Source organism: Rhinopithecus bieti, unplaced genomic scaffold (assembly GCF_001698545.2).
Source record: "Rhinopithecus bieti isolate Rb0 unplaced genomic scaffold, ASM169854v2 scaffold_50384, whole genome shotgun sequence".
NCBI classification, from domain to species: Eukaryota; Metazoa; Chordata; class Mammalia; order Primates; family Cercopithecidae; genus Rhinopithecus; species Rhinopithecus bieti.
The window spans coordinates 391,143-413,987 of NW_016820218.1; the positions used below are offsets into that span (position 1 = coordinate 391,143).

A 22,845-nucleotide genomic window follows, 5' to 3' on the forward strand; every position below is an offset into this window, starting at 1 on the left:
GTTATCTTTTTGATATGTTGTTGGATTTGGTTAGCTAGTATTTTGTTAAGGATTTTTGCATCTATGTTCAGCAGAGATAATGGTCTGTAGTTTTCTTTTTTGATTATGTTCTTTCCTGGTTTTGGTATTCGGGTGATACTGGCTTCATAGAAGATTTAGGGAGGAGTCCCTCTTTCTCTATCTTGTGGAATGGTGTCAATAGGATTGGTACCAATTCTTCTTTCAATGTCTGGTAGAATTCTGCTGTGAATCTGTCTGACCCTGGGCTTTTTTTGTTGATAATTTTTTAATTACCATTTCAATCTCACTGCTTGTTGTTGGTCTATTCAGGGTATTTAATTCTTCCTGATTTAAGCTAGGAGGGCTGTATTTTTCTGGGAACTTATGCCCCTTGTCTAGGTTTTCTAGTTTATGCATGTAAAGGTGTTCATAGTAGCCTTGAATAATCTTTTATATTTCTGTGGTGTCACTTGTAATATCTCCCATTTCATTTCTAATTGAACTTATTTGGATTTTCTCTCTTCTTTTCTTGGTTAAGTTTGCTGATGGTCTATCAATTTTATTTATCTTTTCAAAGAACCAGCTTTTTGTTTCATTTATCTTTTGTATTTTTTGTTTGTTTGTTTCAGTTTCATTTGGTTCTGCTCTGATCTTATTTCCTTTCTTCTGCTGGGTTTGGGTTTGGTTTGTTCTTGTTTCTCTAGTTTCTTGAGGTGTGACCTTAGATGGTCTGTTTGTGCTCTTTCAGACTTTTTGATGTAGGCATTTAGGGCTATGGACTTTCCTCTTAGCACCACGTTTGCTGTATCTCAGAGGTTTTGATAGGTTGTGTCACTACTGTCATTCAGTTTAAATAATTTTTTAATTTCAACCTTGATTTCATTTTGACCCAACGCTCATTCAGGAGCAGATTAATTTCCATGTATTTGCATGGTTTTGAAGGTTCCTTTTGGAGCTGATTTCCAGTTTTATTCCACTGTAGTCTGAGAGAGTGCGTGATATAATTTCAATTTTCTTAAATTTATTGAGGCTCGTTTTTGTGGCCTATCATATGATCTATGTTGGAGAAAGTTGCATGTGCTGATGAATAAAATGTACATTCTGCAGTTATTAAGTAGAATGTTCTGTAAATATCTGTTAAGTTCATTTGTTCCAGGGTATAGTTTAAATCCATTGTTACTTTGTTGACTGTCTTGGTGACCTGATTGGTGCTGTCAGTGAAGTATTGAAGTCCCTCACTATTACTGTGTTGCTGTCTATCTCTTAGGTCTATTAGTAATTGCTTTATAAATTTGGGAGATCCAGTGTTAGGTGCATATATATTTAGGATTGTGATATTTTCCTATTCGGCAAGGTATTTTATCATTATATAGTGTCCCTCTTTGTCTTTTTTAACTGCCATTGCTTTAAAGTTTGTTTCGTCTCATGTAAGAATAGCTACTCCTGCTTGCTTTTGGTGTGCATTTGTATGGAATGTCTTTTTTCACCCCTCTACCTTAAGTTTATGTGAGTCCTTATGTGTTAGGTGAGTCTCTTGAAGGCAGCAGATGGTTCATTGGTGAATTCTTATCCATTCTGCAGTTCTGTATCTTTTAAGTGGAGCATTTGGGCCATTTACATTCAACATTAGTATTGAGGTATGAGGTATTATTCCATTCATCGTGCTGTTTGTTGCCTGTATACCTTGTTTTTTGTTTTGTTTTGTTTCGTTTGAATTGTATTTTATTTTATAGGTCCTGTGAAATTTATGCTTTAAAGAGGTTCTGTATTGATATGTTTCCAGGATTTGTTTCAAGATTTAGAGCTCCTTTTAGCAGTTCTTGTAGTGGTGGCTTGGTAGTGGCGAATTCTCTCAGCATTTGTTTGTCTGAAAATGACTATATTTATGAGGCTTCATTTTGCTGAATACAAAATTCTTGGCTGATAATTGTTTTGTTTAAGGGCTGAAGATAGGAAACCAAGCCCTTCCAGCTTGTAGGGTTTCTGCTGAGAAATCTGCTGTTAATCTGATAGGTTTTCCTTTATAGGTTACCTGTTGCTTTTGCCTCACAGTTGTTAAGATTCTTTCCTTCGTCTTAACTTTGGATAACCTAATGGCAATGTGCCTAGGCAATGATCTTTTTGCAGTGAATTTTCCAGGTGTTCTTTGAGCTTCTTATATTTGGATGTCTAGGTCTCCAGCAAGGCTGGGGAAGTTTTCCTCAATTATTCCCCCAAATATATTTTCTAAACTTTCAGATTTCTCTTCTTCCTCAGGAATGCCAATTATTCTTAGGTTTGGTCGTTTAACATAATTCCAGACTTCTTTGAGACCTTGTTTGTATTTTCTTATCCTTTTTTCTGTCTTTATTGGATTAATTCGAAAACCTTGTCTTCAAGCTCTGAAGTTCTTTCTTCTGATTGTTTGATTTCATTGCTAGACTTTCTAGAGCATTTTGCATTTCTATAAATGTGCTCATTGTTTCCTGAAGTTTTGATTGTTTTTTACTTATGCTATCTATTTCATTGAAAATTTCTTCCCTCATTTCTTGTATCAATTTTTGACTCCCTTAAATTGGGCTTTGCTTTTCTCTGGTGCCTCTCTGATTAGCTTATTAACTAACCTGAATTCTTTTTCAGGTAAATCAGGGATTTCTTGGTTTGGATCCACTGCTGGTGAGCTAGTGTGATTTTGGGGGGTGTTAAAGAACTTTGTTTATTACCAGAGCTGGTTTTCTGGTTCCTTCTCATTTGGGTAGGCTTTGTCAGAGGGAAGGTCTAGAGCTGAAGGCTGTTGCCCAGATTCGTTCGTCCCACAAGGTGTTCCCTTGATGTAGTACTCTCCCTTTTTCCTAGGGATGTGGCTTCCTAAGAGCAAAGCTGTAGTAATTGTTATCTCTCTTCTGGATCGAGCCACCCAGCAAGTCTACCAAGCTCTGGGTTAGTAGTGGGGGGTGTCTGCACAGAGTCCTGTGATGTGAACTGTCTGTGGGTTTCTCAGCTGGGGTACCAGCACCTGCTCTGGTGGAAGTGGCAGGGGAGTGAAATGGATTCTGTGAGGGTCCTTAGCTTTGGTTGTTTAATGCACTATTTTTGTGCTGGTTGGCCTCCTGCCAGGAGGTGGTGCTTTCAAGAGAGCATCAGATGTGGTAGTATGGGGCAGTGCGCAGGGCCCTAGAACTCCCACAAGTATATGCCCCTTTTCTTCAGCTACCAGGGTGGGTAGGGAAGGACCATCAGATGGGGGCAGGGTTAGTCATGTCTGAGCTCAGACTCTCCTTGGCCAGGTCTTGCTGCAGTTGCTCTTGGGGATGGGGGTGTGGTTCCCAGGTCAATGGAGCTGTGTTCCTAGGAGGATTATGATGACTGCCTCTACTGTGTCATGCAGGTTGTCAGGGAAGTGAAGGAAAGCCAGCAGTCACAGGCCTTTCCCAGCTCCCACGGAACCCAAAGGGCCGATCTCACTCCCACCATGCCCCACCTAACAGTACCAAGTCTATTTCCAGGCAGTGGGTGAGCAGGGCTGAGAACTTGCCCCAAGCTACCTGCCTCTCAGCTGTGAAAATAAATAGGGCTTTCGTGTTTCCCTCACCTGTGGAGTCTGCACACTGGATTCATGTCCTCCCCCGAGTTCTGGCCAGGAGACTTCTCTATTGGTTCAAATTGTTACAAACTTCAGCTGGAGGTTTTCTTCTCCAGTGGCCTTTTCCCAGTGCCTCTGGCAGCTTTCCTCAAGGATCCCTGTGAGGCAAGGCAGAAATGGCTTGCTAGGGGACCCAGTGAGCCCACAGAGCTTTACCCCTGTATTTTGCTTGACTCTCTAGATTGATTTAGCTCCAGGTAAGGTCAGAATCTTCTCCCATGATCTAGACGTTGAGGTTCCCCAGTGAGAGTGTGTGTTCAGGGACGGATGATCCCTCTTTCCCACTTCCACAGTTTTTGGGGTGCACTCACAGTATTTGGGGTGTCCCCTGGGTCCTGCAGGAGAAATTCACTTCCTTCAGAAGGTCTGTGGGTTCTCTTGGCTTTCCTGATTTATTCCTGCAATCATTCTGGAGCAAAAGTTCATGATGTGAGCCTCCACATACCACTCTGTCTGTCCAAGTGAGAGCTGCAATCTAGTACTGCCTCCTGTCCACCATGATCTTCCTAGACCTTTTCTACTATTGGTGAAAAAACTGAGGCTCAGAGAGGCCAGGGACTTTGTCCAAAGTCACAGAGTCAATCAGCAGAGAGCCAAGTCTATTCTCCAGCTTTCTTGACACAAAATTTCAAGTCTGCATGATAGATGTTAGCATAACATCCATTTGCTGGAGGAACAGAAATAAATTCAGTTCTTCTAGCAAAAACCAAGGATTCAAATACATGAACCGCAGAGAATATAGTTCTATTATTTTTAACCATTTTCATTTTTTCTTTCTAGGAAAGTAATACACATTCATTGTAGGAAATTGGAATAATAAAACATACAAAGAAGACAAAAATCAACCATAATTAAAGAGATAAGTGCTATAAACAGTGTGTGTGCATGTATGTATAGATACATGTGTATAGGGAGAGTATTTAGATAGAATTTATATATTTTGTGTGCATATACACACACATATGTGGAATACATTAAAAATAATTTTAATATATAGATTATATGATACACAGAATTTATATCTTGTTTTTTCCTTAATATTTTTGTACACATTTATGGGGTACAAAGGTAATTTAGTTACCTGTATAGATTGCATAGTGGTGGAGTCAGAGTTTTTAGTGTATCCCTTGTAGAACAATGCACATTGTACCCGTTAAGTAATTTATCATCATCCACCCACCTTCTGTCCCCCGCCACCTTCCTAGTCTCCAGTGTCTATCATTCCACAGTCTGCATCCAAGTGTACATGTTATTTCGCTCCCACTTATAAGTGAGAACATGTGGCGTTTGTCTTCATGCGTCTGAGTTGTTTTGCTTAACATTTCTTTAGTTATCAAAATATCCATTTAATTATTTATTAGTATTTCATAAGAATCCATTTTTAAAATTTTCTTACCATTTCAAATTTGTTTCCAATGTTTTGCTCTTGTGAATAAGGTAGGAGGGTAAGATTTGAAGTTTCAGTGACATACAGGAAAGGTGCATTATTAAGCAGGCCAGGGTGGAGTAAGTACCTAAGAAGGATCTCTGGGCAGTCAGGGAACTAAAGGGTTGGATCCCGTGGAGTTTATAAAATTGGGGAGGGGAAATATTCTTGGAGGGTGTGGAAGTCCCCAAGAAAAACACCATTCACAAATTTTCCAAGGCATGGCTCAGTGTATGAACATGACAGTTCCAGAAAGAACACAGAAGGTCATCCAAGGCCCACATATCTACTCTTCTCCCTGTGTCTCATGACTCAGAGAGAAACTGCTTTTCAAGAAGACTTTAGTCAAGTATAATAAATCTGTACAAAGCTTCATACATCTTAGGAAAACTTAATGAAGACAGATCTTCAGAAGAATTCTTGAAAGATAATATATCTTGTTTCTAAATATTATTAATCAGTGCCTACTATTTCATCAGAACAAAGCCATTTTTTTTTAGTTAAATGCAAAAGAATTATCTCAGATACTGATGGATGACCTATTTACATCATATGAAAATGAGACTACATTGTCTCTAACCTGAAAGGCTATGTTTAGGCTGCTCAGCTAAAATGTTCTCTAGTTATAAAATATTTATAGAGTAATTTTCCTATGTTTTGCCCTTTCAACGAGTTTGCAATTGTAAGGGTAGTGTTTGAGTGGAAATTATATTTATATTTAACTAGTTCAACTATTTCCCCAAGTAAATAGCAATCTTTTCCCAGTGGGCCCTTATTCAACATAATTTTTATTTTTTCTTCCATCTAAATTTTAGACACTTAAGACAACAATTGTCTTAAGTGATAAAGCTTCTTTTTAAATTATCACTTGGACCTTGAAATGGCCACTTCAATGATCATATTTGCCTTTAAACCTTTTCCTTGTTTACAACATTTCTGAAAGATGTCTCGTTTTAGATCTTGGATTTAAAATATTTATTCAACAAGAGAATTCACAAAGATTCAATGATTCAGAGCTCCAATGAAATAAGATAATGATTCTTTCCTGAAAATTCAGGTATTCCAATGTCAAACTTGGGTTTAAGTGGAAGGACTGAATTTTCTGGGTAGTTGGTATTGACACTGGTCCTATACCTCTGACTGCAGAAGAAGGTTCCATTTTGGAAATTTACCAGTGAAGATGCCATTGACCTCTAAAAGAATTTCAAGGACATTCCTTTCTAAGATTTTCACTGGTATTATTCTAGAAAGAAACCTTCTGAGGCTGTATTTCTGCAACTGTGTTCTATAGGTCACTATGTCTCTGAGATGATAACCATTTCCCAATTTAAAATAAAATAATGTTACTTTTGAAAATAGCTAAACAAATTTAAGCTAACAAATTTGACATGCTAAAGTACATACTGAAAAGACAGCTAAGGCAAAAGTGTTTTCCAAACTTATTTGACCATGAAGTCTTCCATCAAGGAAAAAGTATTATATCTCAATGAATAATTTGAAGCCACTGACGCAGCTTCAAAGGCTTCAAAGGTAAATTACCAATTTCTTCTATGTCCCACTCCATCCCCCTAGGGCTCTTCAGCTCTGTATCCATCATGTATTCACATCAGCAGGGGCTCATCCACGTGCTGGACAGCCTTTTCTAGAGTGAAAGAGTGTTACTGTTCTGTTTTCTAATTTCTACAAAGGACAGGTAGCTGCTGCTACAGGTTAATATGACTCTTCTTTGTTCCATGGCACTATTTTATCTTCTTATATGTTTCCCCCAGCAGTTTTTCTCACACACAAACATATTTTTAGTTGAAATCAGTGGATTTTTTTTTATTATTTGATTCCCTCTTCCATATTTTCAAACAGTAATGGCTTCTTCCAATAAGAACTGTGGCATACACTTTGTTTTCCATCAGTAGAAAGAGTAAAATTGAATGAATAGCCAGCTTCTTGCTGAGGAGGAGGTGAGGGAAAGAAGAAACCTACTCCATAGCCAGGCATCTACTCCCACCCTCCTCCACCTCATAGTCCTAAACCTTTTCTCTGTCCCCTGAACTTAGAACCCAGGTCTGTTGATCACTGATGCCTTACCCAGCCTGGAGGAAGATTGGAAGTATGATCTGGAGCCTCAACAGTAATGACTGTCCCTCTTTCCCTGGATCAAGGGCACCTGGAATCCAAATTAAAATGCAGAGAAAAGTAAATCTCCTATATAAACTATACTTTTTAAATTTTCTTCCACTGATTCTCCTTTGACCTGTGTTGGTCAGTAATATGGCATCCAAGAGAGCACCACTTCCTGCAAGGTCACTAAACACCAGTCCCAACTTCACAGGGTTCTAGGGTGGCCAACCACTGAAAAGTTTCCCAAGATTTTTAGTACTAAAACTGAGAAAGTCCTATACAAACTGGGATTGGTCTGCCTGTTCTCAGCCAAATAGCCTTTGGCAGCAGTCCTTCCAGTAAAAGCATAGAGTCAGGGTAGCAGAACCTCCTTTCCTGTGATTCCCAGAGTAGCAGAATCTCCTTTCCTGTGATTCCCCCTTGAAAGCATTTGCCTCAAGCGGTCCTAGTAACCAGCTGGAGCCTGACAAAGACTCAGTGACATGGTGAGGAGTCTTGCTCCTCCCCTTCCTGCCTCCTCCCCTTCAGTACCTCCAAGCTCCCCACTAAAGCTTCCTCTTTCCATCTCTATGCCCCTCCAAGTCTTGGTCACAACATCCCACTGTGGTTTACTATTTCCTTCGTTATGCCTTATTAGTATCTCATTATAATGAGGAGAGTCACCTAAAGACCTTATCTCCCTGCAGTTGGGACATAAGGCAGCACAGTCAGATGCTCCCTAGGGTGATACATCCATAGTTGATACATCCATCTTCTTACAGTAACCCCTGTGGGTCCTCTTTCCATCTAGTTATTGTTTGTGACCAATGTGGCTAACAAGTCCTCCTGGTCTGATACAGTTCCTTCCAGAACCGTCTTGCTGTCTCACAGCTTCCTGAACCCACCCTTTCACATTTACACAGAGAAATACTTAGCTATGTTCTATCAACAGATGCTTACTGTGCAGAGAAAACACAATGCACATCTACATCAACTTCTCTCTATCCATTTTTTTCTCTCTTGCTGTAGCAAGTCTCTCAGACGAGGGGCAGTAACAGAGACTTGAGTCCAGAGCAAGATTTCAATAGAACAAGTCACAGCTCTTCAGTAAACAAGAAAAAGAATCTCAAAGGTTAATGAAAGTTGCTGGAGGGGAAATGACTCAGATTCCCAAGACTGCTTCTCCTGTTTGGAGGTGAAAACATCAAAGGGACAAGAAAGATGAGTTTACATGAAAAGAACTGATATTCTGAACTTCTTCTTTCATGACAACTTGTGGCATGCTCTTTCAGCCGTATATAATAATATTACAACCTGGCTAATGTTCAAGTGGTTTATGATTAAATTGCTCTACTTGAAATAGTAAGATTTTATCTATGTTCTCAGCTTAATAACTCTTGGGTTAGTTGAAATATTTTCATTCCTGAAACTTGAAAAACCTGAGTTATTATAAAAGGTACAGGGAGGAAAAATAGCTTAAGTTTGTACTTTGGAGAAATTGTTCTACATCGCTGATGGTTACTATTGTCAACTTCATTGGAATGAAGGATGCAAAGTATTGTTCCTGGGTGTGTCTGTGATGGTATTTCCAAAGGAGAGTAACATTTGAGTCAGTGGACTGGGAGAGGGAGACCCACCCCCACTCTGGGTGGGCACCATCTAATCAGCTGCCAGTGCAGCTAGAATAAAAGCAGGCAGAATAACGTGGAAGGATTAGACTGTTTAGTCTTCTGGCCTCCATCTTTCTCCTGTGCTGGATGCTTCCTGCCCTTGAACATCAGACTCTAAGTTCTTCAGATTTTGGACTCATGGATCTACACCAGGGATTTGCCAGGGGCTCTTGGGCTTTCTGTCTCAGACTGAAGGCTACACTGTCAGTTTTCCTACTTTTGAGGTTTTGGGACTTGGACTGGCCTCCTTGCTCCTCAGTGTGCAGACAGCCTATTGTAGGACTTTACCTTGTGATCATGTGAGTCAATACTCCTTAATACACTTCCCTTTATATATATATATGTCTATCCTATTAGTCCTGTCCCTCTAGAAAACCCTAATACCCTTAAGCACCATAGGTCCAATCCTATTCCAGCTGATTTATACAATAAAGGGATTATATATTCTATAAAACTTGAAAGTCTAAAGTAATAAAGTTTACAAGAAATATTTGACTTAGTAGCTCAATGAAGTCACCCAGGATCCTGTATTATTTTCATGTTTTGCTGTGTCTCTCACATTTTGTGTCATCCTAAAACTGAAGTCATCCTAAAGCTGACAGAAGTTTAGTTTTGCCCTAAACTGAATCACGTAGATGGTATTTTTGCACTGTACTGTGTGAGCTTGGGTGAAGGGTGACGAGGATAATGTGAAACTATCTCTCCTACCCTCTTCAATACAGCTTCTTATTTCTGTGCCACACTCAGGTGCTATAATCTCTCACCTGGATCCCTTAACTCTTGTGGAGGTATTTTCGTGCATGGATAGCTGTTCAAATTGATGTTTTTGCAAGAGGGCAAGAGTGGGAAGTCTTATTTTCTCATCTTGTTGGCAGCACTCCCTGGCATTTTCCTTTAAAAAGTGGTTACCTTCATCTGAGTCATACTCATATCCAATCTGATGAGGAAGATATCCTGAGGGATTAGAGGCCTAGAGAGTGGCCATATTTTCCACTCTGGTCCACCCCTCCCACCAAGTGTGGTAGCAGCTCCAGGTCCTTCCTACTGTGGGTATGCCACCTGGAGAAATGTTAAAGAACAGAATCTTAATGGATAACTGATTGACTTCCTACAGCTTTCATCATTTGGTCAGTGCCATTATTGTATCTATTAAGTGTTATAATGTAAATGTCTGTTGGCCTCTTTCTCTCAATTTGGATAAAATGAAAACTTCATTATTGAATAGTTTCATTACTTAAATATATAATTTTGTTATTTATTACTTAAAGTAGGCTAATAAATAATCAATGGAATTCCCAGGGACTTTGTTGAGATATTTTAAAATACATACATACATACCAGACATATACCCATAAATTCATTTTTCTGACTTTCTTGAAAGTAGCTGAAGATTTTCCTCATGAGTATCTGTAGTATCTTTCTTCAGTTTTGTGTATATCCTTAACATTATTATCAAGATTCTAGAGCTTTTCTTAAAAGGGTTGACAATACTGTCAAAAACTTCAGCCTAAACTGCATAAACTATCACAGATTCTACACAACCAATTTGAACTAGTTAAGTTTTTCTCTGTGTTATGAGCATAAAAAAAATCATTGATTCAGTGTTACACATCCAATATTAGATTACAAATTTGCATTATCTTCAAACTTTACATTTGTGAACTGTAGTTGTGAATATTAAAAAGTAATTGGGAAACATGGTTTAGAGGTGTCATCGGAGGCAGTGGAGACATTTGGGTAGACAATGTGCTTTCCCATGCCAGCCACATGCTCACCCAGATCCCCCACCTCTCTTACAATTCCCAGCCAGATCCCCATCGGATTCACTCACTGCCACACTTTACTCCACCTTCTGCATTTTTCCAGCCTCACCAGATCTCCCTGACTCTAGTGTGCTCCTTTGCTTTGGCTGAAGGCAGAATTACTACTGGACCCTCTCTGGGACTTAGTAATAGCAAATGAAGAGCATACATGAACATAGACATTGTTGATGTAACAAAAATTGAGATGTAAGGCAGGGTCTCCCTGATAACATACAGGGAGCACAGTGTTTAATGAAAGTCTAAATGTTGGGAGGTTAGGGGAAATGACATTATCTGCTTTGCCCATTTTATGGTCTAAATTTCACTGTTTCTAACCAAGGGGACTTTAGGGTGGACATACTATGAAATCATTCCTTGATTCCTTGAATCATCATAACTTATTGGTTATCATAATTAAAGTAAACAACAGAACAAAAAAGCACAATTAAGTTTAGCCCAAAACCACCTTAAGCAAAATGGTAACAAGCAGCTGGAGATTGGCTTGCATCAGAAACAATGATGTCTTATTAATTTGTACCAATTGTTCCGCCTGACCTATATTTGATATAGTAATGGAAGAGAAAGAGAGAAAGAAATTGAAAGAGAATTGGACTCTGTATCCACGATACCACATCAAGAACTGCCTCCTTCTACATGTTTTGCTACCACCTGAGAGATGTTTGTGGAAGAACAGAGAGCCAAGCTGCTTCTGTAGCAGAATGAGGGTGCAACGCACACAGCTGCTGACATTTCCTTGAGTAGGGCCTGGTCACCCGCAGAGCCACTTTTTTGCCACACCCTCCCTTCCTAATCCTTAACTGACTCCACAGAATAAATCATCTGAAACTCACATGTTACTACCAGTGGAGGAGGCATGAGGACTGTAGTGAAAATAAATACGTAGGTATATCCTTAACATTATTATCAAGACTCTGGAGCTCTTTTGAAAGGATTTATGGCAAATTCTAAAACCCAGAGTGTAAATGAATAGAAATGTTTTTCTCTCATAAACTTCATTTGTGTATAATTTGCCTACAAAAAACTGCATCTATTTTAAGCACATAGTTGGGCCGGATTGGATAAATCCTCTATGCTCAGGTATCCACCACTAGTTCAAGCTCTAGAACATCCCCATCAGTCCAAAAAGTCTCCTGGTGCCCTTCCCTGTCAATGCCCACAGGATGATCTTTTAAGTCACATAAAGTTTATTTCTGCATTTTTATTCTCTACTTATTCATTCATTCATTCATTCATTCACTCATTCATTCATTCACTCATTCATTCATTCATTCTGAGACAGAGTTTCACTCTTGTTGACCAGTCTAGGGTGCAATGGTATAATCTCGGCTCAGTGCAATCTCTGCCTCCTGGGTTCAAGCAATTCTCCTGCTTCAGCCTCCTGAGTAACTGGGACTACAGGCATGTGCCACTATGCCCAGCTAATTTTTGTATTTTTAGTAGAGACAGAATTTCCCTGTGTTGGTCAGGTTGGTCTCGAACTTCTGACCTCAGGTGATCCACCCACCTTGGCCTCCCAAAGTGCTGGGATTACAGGTGTGAGCCACCACACCTGGCCTATTTCTGCATTTTTAAATTGGAGTACCTTTAAAAAAAAAAAAAAAAAAAAAAAAAAAAAAAAAGAACCTGTTTACCTGCCAGCAATTTTAGGTCTTCAATTCTTTGTGTAAAATCAGATAACACTTCTCTAAGTATAGATTTAGCAGACTAGCTACTAATGACAATCCATTGCTACAGAGCTTCCAAACCTGGCTAACATTTGAAGTGCAATCTGAGTCAAATAGGGGTGTTTTAACCTACTTGACGTGTTCTGAAGTTAGAAAGGTCTCCTACCAAGGCTACATGGGTAAGAGGGCTGGAAGATAAAGGAAGTAAAAATAGTAAGAGAAAAAAAGACTCTACTAAAAAAAATCACATTCAACCATTTATGTGAAATTATATGCTTATATATGGAAATTGAATGTAACATTTAAAACATAAAAATAATTATAGCAACCTCCCAATTCTTACAAAATTTTAGAGCTTTCCTGCTGAATAGCCTTCAAAACAGTTCTTGTTTTATGCCACATCAAATAATTTTCTCTTCCATCTTAAAAAATAAAAACAAACTGAAATCTGAAATATATTATTGACTGATGAAAATCAAGGCTGAGATTTGGAGTGAAAAGTGCTTGCTCAGTCTGAAGCTGAACATTCTCTTCTGAAAGTGCTTTCCTGCATGCTTCACAGATCAATCATAGACCAGACAAAACTTCCCCGGCTGCTGCTTTCTAATAGATGCAGAGGACTGGGCAAGTCAGTAATCAAATCGGAATTCCTGATTCTAAACATCTATCTCTATCAGCTAGAATCTGTGAAAGCATTCTGGAATTAGTAGAAATCTTCAGGCTGTTTGTTTACTTCAAGGCAGGCTGCCAGTTAGAAAGTTCTTGTGATTTCTATCATGACTTAGCAAAATGTAAAAACTGGAGTACACCATTAGAAAAGAAAAGATGACTGAAGTTTTACACAAAAGTGACAATGGTAAGGAAACTGGAATAAAACAGTATAATTGTACAATCAAGGAAGAGCTGTCGTTTAGTCACTTTTAAAATCTAAAAAAACATAGTAATAAAAATACGATAAACTGTATATAATATTTTGTATCCCGAGTTTCCACTTAGCATTATAACATATACATTTTCCTACTATAAGTAATTATTAATAAATATTTTTTCATGGTTGTCATATTATAATTAAGTCCTGCAAAAGTAATATTTTTCAGATTTCCTAGTGTTCAATTATGCAAATTCCACTTTTCAGTAATTTTAACACTGTGATGAGCACATTGATATACATCTTCTTCTGTATTTTGGGTTATTTCCCAAGGACATATTTTCAGACCTGTAATTACTGCAATTGGGGATGAAAATTTGTTTCTTGTTGCATATTTTTAATTTGCTTTGCAAAAAATATAATAATCTCTTTTAGAGCAATTTAGCAGTATGTATCAATATCCTCACAAATATTTCTACCCTTAGGTCTATGTATTAGTCCATTCTCATGCTGCTATGAAGACTGGTGATTTATAAAGAAAAGATTTTAATTGACTCACACTTCCACAAGGCTGAGGAGGTCTCAGGAATCTTACAGTCATGGCAGAAGGCACCTGTCACAAGTGAGAGCCGAGCAAAGGGGGAAAAGCCCCTTATAAAACCATCATCCCCATGATTCAGTAACTTCCCACTGGGTTCTCCCCACACGTGGGGATTATAGGAACTACAATTCAAGATGAGATTTGTGTGGGGACATAGCCAAACCATATCAGTCCACTATTCCCTTAGAAAACAATAAGAAATATATGAAAAGATTTTGTTTACAATATTATTGGAGTACTATTTCCACAAAAAAAGACCACAATTCAAAGGCCCTGAAATAAAAAAGCAGATAAACAAAATCACATTTTCCATAGAATATACTTTATCACACTTTCAAAAATATGTAATAACAGGTGAGAAGTCAAAATACAGCCTATCATTAAGGTTAACTGAAAAGGTCAAGATATAAAATTATATATAATATGATCTCATAGAAATAGGAAAAAACACATAAAAATATATACAGTGATTATTTCAAAGGGGATAACTACAGGTGTCCATTCCTGTATACTTTGGAATATGTTTTATATATTCAGAATACTAATCCTTTCTGGTATTTCTATGCTATAGGACATTTATGCTTTTATGTAAAATTATATATGTGTGAAAACTGAATATAACATTTAAAACATAAAATAATTACAGAGACACCCCAATTCTGGGAAATAATTTTCAAAGTTTATTTTTTTGTCTCTTTATTTTGCACAGAGTCTTTTCAAATTCATATGTATATTTTTTCATGTCACAAAAATGAAACTGCTTTGTGATTAATAGGTATTTCTCTGACAAAGTACTGTGAAACTCCTTAGCAGTAATGTGGCCTCAAGGTCCCAAGTTTCCAAATAGTTTGAATGGGTTAAAAAAAAACAGCAGTTTTAGACACAAGGAAGAAGTACAACAGAATTTTCCACAAGGACTTAAGTTTTTATCACATATCACATTATTGACTTGAGGTCTTAAGTTTACCTTTACACCAAAGTAGAATCAGAGTTCATATATTTGCCCATGTTTGCATTTCATTCGCATCTTTTTAGGCTTTGTTCTAGCACGTAAGGGCATCCACAGGACTCAAGGACTCAGTGAATACTACTTGACAACTCAGTTCCCCATCACCAGCAGGATAGATTCCAAACTCTTTATCATGCCTACAAAGATAGAAGGCCTTTCAGAGTCTTGCCTCTACTCAGTTGTACAGCCTCATCTCTGATTGTCAACCCTCTGGTCCTGCCACCCTGCACTACCTGTTATGGGAATGGGCATTCACTGAGCAGAAATGCTTTGTCCACTGCATGAGGCTAATTCTCACAGGGCCACACAACTCCCCTCACATGTCAAAGTCTCCAAGAAGTCTTCTTCCCTCCCTCTTCCCTGCAGGCCTCTCTGTGCTCTGCCTCTCCACCCCTGTAGCTACAGGACTGTTCTCTATAATTGCACTCACCACACTGCATCTTAGCTGTCTGTGTACTTATTGACCATTCCCTTCCAGAATGTTGGCAAGGGCAGAAATGTTTTTTGTTTGGTATTGGTGTATTTCCAAGACCTAGAGAAGTGCATAGAAGATACCCAATAAGTGTTTGAATGCTCGTATGCCTGAATGAATGACAGAATGAACGATTGGATGTCTTCAGTGGGGAACTTGAGTATCTAATCACAAGGTGCCTGGCAAAGGGCAGAAGTGGTGCCAGAAAGAAGGGGACAGGAGAATACAAAGAAGATACAGAGAGACTTCAGTGATAAGGTGCTTGGTAAGGTGGGAAGAGCATGGATTTGTCATATTTTGAGAAAGTTCTTCAGCTTGCACCTGTAAAACGGGATAATATACTCATTGGGTTGTTATGAGAATGGTTGAATTATAAATACCTGAATATACACACAGAATGCCTTGCACATAGTAGGCATTCAGTAAAATGTTTGGCTTGCTCCTATCTCCTTACTCTACAATTTGGCCTAGGTGTTTCTATACCTACAAAAACCAATCACACATTTCTAGGGAAAGAAATGCATCAGATAGATTATTTTACTTTGATTTTAAAAGATAAGGCATGCTAGACAGCAACAATAATGAATGGAAGATGCCCAAACTCTTACAAGGTAAGTAATCGTGGCCATAGGGAGATGTGGGTATGTAGCCTCTACTGAAATGGGCCTTTCTTCAGAAGAGAGGGTTCCTCGGGAGTAAGTTTTGTACAGAATAGGATCATCTATTTTAATGGTGGGATAAAAAGGTATTCCCAGAACACATGAAAACTTCTCTCTCATGGCTTTCATTATTCTTTAAATTGATGAGACAAAACAGATACAATATTAACTTCTGTCCTAGAGCCATTTTAAATGTGTCTAGGGCCAAAAATACATCCATTGATTTTGGAATTAGAATCTATTTATATGCATTTTAAACTGATATTTCTGGTCACCTTGAAGCACAGGTTGCTTGTGTCAGGCTGGAGAGTTGGGGACACCAGTCTTGCTCCACAACAAAAATAGGATCTTCATCATTAGAGCAGCAATCTAGGATGGCTGCCCACCACCAGCCTGGTCCTGGTGGGCTAATGTCTCAGGGATGCTGACTAAGGGTTTTTCAGAGCAGACTGCTGGGTCCACAAAGGCTTGCTCAGAGCCTCTCTGGCAGAACAAGAAACTTCTCCATAGGAAAAAAGATTTTTGCAGCTAGAATAAATATTCCTACTGCCATATAGTATAGATGTATAGATCTACTACATATAGATCTGCTACATATAGATTCTGTAAACTAATTTAACAATGAGCACAGCTTTTATTGGCCCCACAAAGGCCTATTAGTCCTACACCTGGTAGCAACATAATAAATAAACAGCCACAGGAGCTTTGAATTGTTAGCTCACCTATCTTTGTACTGCATTTGCCATCACATAAGATTTTGTCTATTTTTTAGTCATTTTTGGTTTGTTTGTTTTACTCTGCACATGTGAATATGTGTGACAGACTGTGCCAAAGACAAATACATTTCTCCAGAGTATATTTTTCCCTTGCATTTTATTCCACTGAAAATTATCAAGGTCACTGTATCTTAATGCATTGCACATCTTAATTTGGTTATTCAACTCATCTGGCTGTTATTAGCCAAAGCCAGATAAAGGGCAATGGGAGTTGAAGGCAGGAAATGAAATGAGAGCTAAGGGAGGTGGGATTTAACGTAGTATCTTAGCTACAATTATGTGTCTGGGGAGAAGCTTTTTGTTCAGGAGCTGGGAAAACAGAAGTGATAATAGGAAACAAAAGAAACGAAAATGAGTACCTCACTGACAGTTGGAAGAAGGGGTAGTAGCCGGGTATAAACAGAAAGAAGGAATGAAAGCAAATTGCTAGTTGACATAGGAGAGGGACTTCCCATAGGATGTGGTTTGGCCTTGGGAAAGATGCAGATGGTAATCAAGACCAGGGAAATTTTGTTGAAAGGAGAGATCTCCAGCATTGCTACATTATACAACAATTCATTCAAACACAGAATCTGAAACAGATGACGGATGGATGGGTGGATAAACAGACAAAGAGATAGATAGATAATGATAGAGTTATAAGAATATAGTAGCAATTTTAAGGACATCAAAGATGCCCTCTGGCCAAAATTATCTTCTCTATAGGCCCTCAGGGATGCCATTTTAGAAATCCTTTTCTTTGAGTTTTTCAGTGTATGATCCCTGGATCTCTGGATCAACATGAGCTTGTTTAGAAACCCGTGGGGTGGAGCCTACAAATCTACTGTGTAAGCAGTTCTCCAGGTGAGTTTTATATACACTAATGTTTGAAATGCCTGGATGAAGGTAGTGTCCCTTGTCAGGTGTAAAGTCCATACTGAATTGATCGGATTCTTTCTAATAGACAGCCAGCTGAAAATCAGACAGGAGAGAGATTACGACAAGGAATTTTTGGTGGTGAGGAGAGAGGGCTTGCCTCTCTCCAAGTGTCAGTAGAGGGTCCTAGGCAGTAAGAGCTACCGGAAGTATCTTTAGGATTGATTTTGGGGGAAGGGAAGAGTCAAGCAACCATGAGTGCCATTCAAACTTTGTAGATCTCCAGCCTGCACGTTTTTCAAAGTTCAGGTAAAATGCCAAATCCTCCACAATTCATGCCACATTCATCCACCTGACCTCAGAGAGAAGTCACCTGTGCTTCTGAACTCCCCTGTATAATTTGTCTATACCTTTTAAGGTTTTCATGTATTCAGTCTGTTAAAATATTTATTGAGCACGTACAATGTGCCAGACACCACTCTAGGCATTGAGGCAGAGCAGTGAAATAAAAGACAAAATTTTGCTCTTATGGAGCTTAGATTCTAGCAGAGGAAATAATTAAAAAGAAAACTAAAATGTATATTGACAGAGCAAGAGCATCACCATTTTGGACAAGTGCCGCAATTTTAAAATTTCCCATTGATCAAAAACTGCCTAAATCCAACCTAATGTCCGCATAACCATATGTCCGCATAATGTCCGCATAACCATAAACAACAAATGACATCTCCAACCAGAAACATTCCAACCCTAAGATGAACCCCTCCCTGACCAGAGACATGCTAGCCCCAAGATAACCTCCCCTACTACCAGAGAGATGTCAGCCCCAGGATAACATCCCCTCCAACCAGAGACATTCCAACCCTGCAATAAACTTCTCCTCCACACAGAAACATTCCAAGCCTGTGATAAATTCTCCCACCCTGAACTCTTAAACACTCTTAGTCTGTAAGAGAGAGTGCTCCTAACTGAAATCGGCCAGAAGCCCCTCTTATGTTTATCCTCCAAAATAAACCTGTCTTTGACTGTTGAACCGTTCTTCATGTTTCTTTCCTCTTTCTTTAACTCTTACATATATTAGATAGGTAAATACTCAGAGGGAAATAGTAACAGGAAGTATGTGTCATATGAAAGGAAACAGTGGTTTTAGATGGCCAGGGAAGGATTGTCTGAGAAAGTGACATTTGAGTAAAGTTGAGAAGCAAGTAAGGGGGTAAAGAGGGAAGATCTAGGGAAAGTGCATTTAAATAGAGGCAACAGCAAAGTCAAAGGCCCTGAGGCAAGGGCCTGCCTGTGTGCTCAAAGAATCATAAGGGGGCCACCATGGCTGGAGGAGAGTAAGCAAGGGAAAGAGTAGCAGGAGATGGGGTCAGCAGCAATGGGAGGACCCTGTCACATTGCCTCAGAAGGTTTTGCAGATCTTAGAAAAGTTTTGTCCTTTACTCTGAGCAAGATGGAAAATCTTGAAGGATTTTGAATAGAGTTTCATGTTCAGCCTTAACTTTGACCTCATTGACTATTTTGTTGAGAATAATTTATGAGAGGGGGCAAGACTGGTTTTAGAAATCCATTGCAGTAAGAAATGCATTAGAAAGCCATTGCAATCATCCAGGGGAGAAAGAATGATGCCTTGGGCTAGCATAATGGTGGCTTGGACTAGCAGAGGAAGCAGCTAGAAAATTCCCAATTCTGGATATATTTTAAAGGTGGGGTAAATAAGTAGGATATGAGAGAAGGAGAGGGGTGAAGCAGGATTCCAAGGTTTGGGGCTTGAGCAAACTAGAAAAAAATGCTATTGCCATTTACTGCAATGGAAAACACTATGAGGGGAGCAGATTTTCAGGGAAGGGGATTTGAGGCAACATCACCTTACAGCCATTAGGTTAGGGGAGATCATCAAGGCAGCGAGTGCAGAAGTCCAAGGACCGAGCTCTAGGGTGCGTCAACATTCAGAGGTAGGGGAGGGGTTTCCAAGGATGCAGGATTTTCAGGAAAGGTCTAGGCAACTGAGATGACGGATCAACCACTCAGAAGTCAGGAAGACGAATGAGAAATCCATGAAAAGGAGTAGCAGAAAAGTGGGAGAGAAGTAAAGGAAAAGTACCAGGGAGGAGACAGCTGTCAACTCTGTCAAATGCTGATAAGCGGGCAAGTAAGATGAGGGCTGAGAATTAACCACTGGATTTACTGATAAACAGATCATTGGGGACCTTGACAAGAGCAGCATCAATAGAAGTTATAAGGGATAGATAGAAACCCTCTACCTAGTGACTCAGCATCAGGAGATTCTCTAGGAGTTCTTTAAGAAGTATTCCGAGCACCTCTTAATTTAAGGCATCAATTGTGCTGAGGTCATTGAGAAATGTAAGGAGAAATATAAGGAAAAAAAAAAAAAGCCCGTGTCCTCAAGAAACTTAATCTCTCTGTGGGGGAGGGGGTGAGCCCACAGCTGACTCGAAATCAAGGCAGCGAGGGCTACATTACATGGTCAAACCATGTCATCATCCTGTGTGTCTTCAACTTCCTCAGACTTTCTTGACTAAACCAAACCCTAATTAAATCCATCTCTCTGTGTACTCCTGCCTGTATCTGTACAGTAGAACATGGCTGGGGAAAGTTCAAGAGTATCTTTGTCTACTTGGGTTACCTTAACAAAATACCAAAATGGCTGGCTCAAACAAAAAAAATTAATTTTCTCACAGTTCTGGAGGCTTAGAAGTCAAAAATCAAAGCACTGGCAGATTTGTTTCCTGGTGAGGCCTTCTTCCTGGCTTGCAGACCCTGTGTCTTCATATGGCAGAGGGATAGTGATCTCTCTTTCTCCCTCCTTTTTATTTTTATTATATATTTGAGACAGGGTCTTGCTCTGTTGTTAGGAGAGAGTGTAGTGGCACAATCATAGCTCACTGCACCTTTGACCTCCCAGGCTCTAGCAATCCTTCCGCCTCAGCCTCAGCTGGGACTATAGGCACTCGCTGCCACCATGCCCAGCTAACTTCTTAAATTTTTTTGTAGAGATGAGGTCTCACTAGGTTGTCCAGGCTGGTCTTGAACTCCTGGGCTCAAGTGATCCTCCTACCTCAGCCTCCTAAAGTGCTAGGATTATAGGCATGAGGGTGAGCCATGATGCTCAACCTCTTCCTCTTCCTCCTTCTCTTCAGGCCACAACTCTGTCAGACTGGGACCCCACCCCATGACCTCATTTACATGCAATTACCTCCAAAAGACCCTATCTCCACACTGGTGGTTAGGGCTTCCACATAAGAATCAGAGGGGGCAGGACACAATTCAGGCCATAGCAAAAGAGAAACTATGAAGAAAAATATAAACAACACTTCAGGGAATGTTCTTGTGCAGAAAAGGAACAAATTGAGTGGTAGCTGGAAGGGGATATATTATAGGATCAAGAGAAGGTTGTTTATTTATTTTAAGGTGAGTGGGAGAAATAAATGTATGCTTGCATGCCAATGAAAATGATCCAATAAAGAGGGAAGAGGGGAAAATCCCTGGAGCAATGTCCTTGAGTAGTTGAGAGAGAGTGAGATCTGAGGACCACTGGGCATTGGCCCTAACAAGGAGCACAGATCGTTCGTCTGCTGAAACAGGAGCAGGCAGAATATATGGACACGGGTGCATGTAGGTCACAGATAGACATAGGGGTGGGGGTGGAGATTGTCAAATTTTCCTTCTGATTATTTGTTTTCTTGGGGAAGTAAAATGGAAAGGTCAGCAGGTGACAGGGGAGCTGATGGTAGTTTGAGGTCAGAGGAAAAGGCATGAGAGTCATCTAGGCGAGTAGGAGAGTGATGAACTAAGGAAATCTGATACTATAATTGCCAGGAAGCATTAAGGACCCACTTAAGGTTTGTAGTCATAAATTTGGAGGCCAGTCAACACAGTTGCATGTTTTCTCCCAGCCATGTTCTGCTGCAAAAATACAGGCAGAGTGAGCAGAGAGATGGATTTCGCCTAGGTTTGGTTTAGCCAAGAAAGTTTGAGGAATCGTGAGAAGCCAGGATGATGGAACTGTATGACCATATAATGTAGCCCTGGCTGCCTTGATTTACAAGTCAGCTGTGGGCTCACCCCTCTCTCCTTGAGAAAAGGAGACTTTCAACATTTTCTTAATGTTCCCAGAACAATCGGTTCCTTAAATTAGGAGGTGCTGAGAGTTCTTAAATAAATGGTTCTAGAAATCTTAGAGAATTCCTTTGATGCTGAGTCAGTGGTAGAGGTTCCTAGAATGAGATTTGTGGTAATGGGAGACGGGTCAGATCCACGCACTAGGAGGGAGACTGGGGCCATTCAGAAATAGTGCATGGAAACTGGCCTCTGGCTCCTTCCACAGACTGGATCTTTCACGGCTAAAGTACAGCCTTACATTTATTCATTTAACAGCTATTGAGTTCCTACTAAGAAACCCACCTAGAAAATTCAATAAAACAGACATGGTTAGACCTAAGAGAACATGAGCTAAGATTTATTGAGTGCTTACTGTGCTCTAGCCCATGTTTTAACAGCTTTATACATCTGATTACTTTCTATAATATTACATTGTTATGGAATTATTAATATTGTGCTATTATCATCATCCCATTCTATAGATGGAAAACAGGATTATATCATTTTGCATGACTATCCAGCTGGTAAGCAGCAGAGAGGAGAGTTGAATTTGGTAGTCTGTTGCCAGAAAAAATGTTTCTAACTACTTTACCAGATGATCCATGTCATCTCCCTCAAGACTAGAGAGGTCAGTCACTCAGCTTGAGGGGAATGAAAATATACCCTGCCTCAAAAATGCCCCATTCACTGAAATAGCAACCCTCGTCTCTCCACTGGGTTTAAACACAGAATGGAAGAGAATGGAAGTCAAATCCCCACACTTGAGTGGAATTCAGTGTGATGCATCCTGGGAGGAATGGTACACAAGACTAAGGGTCAGCAGGCCTGAAGTCTACTCAGTCAGAGTTTCACCAGTTTCTTCAGTGAGTCACTTGACTTCTCTGAACCTCCTTGAAATCTTATCTGTAAAATCAGGATATTCATACCTGTGCAGCCTCACTTGTAAAAATGATGAGGTGAAACATGAAGAATATCTCCTAAATATTAAGTGCTAAACACATTAGAGATTACTAGAAGGCCAGAGCAGATAAAATCAGAATAGCACAAGGAAAGATGAGGAGCCCTAAGGCAGACCCAAAGGACACCCTAAGAGCTCTTGAGACAACAGGTAGGAGGTGAGGCAAAAGTAAGAAAGAAAGGAAGGAAGGAAGGAAGGAAGGGAGGGAGGGAGGGAGGGAGGGAGG

General features: G+C 39.6%; 1 long non-coding RNA gene across 1 annotated transcript in view; it reads right to left on the bottom strand.

The window, feature by feature from the left end:
- Positions 1-22,845, bottom strand: part of LOC108520344 (uncharacterized) — a 42,094-nt gene that overhangs the window by 12,394 nt on the left and 6,855 nt on the right. Inside the window, exons 2-4 of the long non-coding RNA XR_001882886.1 lie at positions 7,131-7,209; positions 3,934-4,031; positions 3,572-3,720 (exon numbers count right to left, since the gene is read on the bottom strand). This is a non-coding gene — a long non-coding RNA (uncharacterized LOC108520344). The remainder of the gene's footprint in view (positions 1-3,571; positions 3,721-3,933; positions 4,032-7,130; positions 7,210-22,845) is intronic.